The following is a 1,066-nucleotide window of genomic DNA, read 5'->3' as shown; positions in this document are numbered from 1 at the left end:
TGATGAAGGAAAAGTTCCATAAGTGGAACTTAACTAGCGCAGGGTCTCATTTGTCCTCAATCCGGCACTGCATGTGATACACAGGACAAGAGTCAATCAAACGTGTCCTTCGCTTTTAGAAGTGAACGAGCTAAGTTTGTGAAAACTTAGCTGTTGTAAAGAAACCAAGTGAGCACGAATAGACAGCCTGTGTAGTAAGAAGCTTGCTTCCAAACCACATGGTTCCGGATTCAGTCCCACTGCATGGCACCTTGGGCAAGTGTCTTCTACTTATAGCCTCGGGCTGACCAAAGCCTTGTGAGTGGATATGGTAGTTGGAAACTGAAACCAGCCAGGCTCTAGTAGAAGACACTTGCCCAAGGTGTCATGCAGTGGAACTGAACCCGAGACCATGTGGTTGGGAAGCAAGCTTCTTACCACACACACACACACACACATATATATATATAGGGTTGTGATCACGTGACCAACGAGGCTATCAGATGTTGTTACACACCGCTAGTCACAATGTGTTGATGTATTTGTCACCGTAATCTAGCGGTTCGGCAAGGAAGACCGACAAAATAAGTACCAGACATTAAAAAAAAAAATTCTAAAATCCATAGCGGCACTCCAGCATGGCCGCAGGCTAATAATAATTGAAACCAGTAAAAGATAAAGGACCTATAATGGTCCTTCGTGTCTGCTACCGATGTATCGGAAAGAACTACATTATCCAACGTGTCCCTTTCTAAGACAGTCGAATGTTACTTAAGGGAAATTTTGGCTGCTATATCTAGCAAGTCATGCTTGGTCCATATACAGGCTGTATCGTTGCCGCTTTGGTTGGTCAACTTGTGTGGAGTGTCTTCCGAACTTTGAGCTTCTGAGAGTTAAACTGACTGACGCCGTATTAAAAGCCAACAGTTGGCGACATCTGGTGAGGAGTGTCTTAAACACCTACAACTTCGTCGGATGACGCCATGTTAAGGTCAACAGGTGAAGTTGTTGAAGTTTTATTTTTATTAATTCGTCGCTTTTTTTTTTCTTGTTTGTTTTGGGATTTTTTGTATGGTGTTTTTTTTTT

The sequence above is a fragment of the Octopus bimaculoides genome, chromosome 25 (genome assembly GCF_001194135.2).
Source record: "Octopus bimaculoides isolate UCB-OBI-ISO-001 chromosome 25, ASM119413v2, whole genome shotgun sequence".
NCBI classification, from domain to species: domain Eukaryota; kingdom Metazoa; phylum Mollusca; class Cephalopoda; order Octopoda; family Octopodidae; genus Octopus; species Octopus bimaculoides.
The sequence above is the reverse complement of the archived record's forward strand: the minus strand, read 5'-3'. Positions refer to the sequence as shown.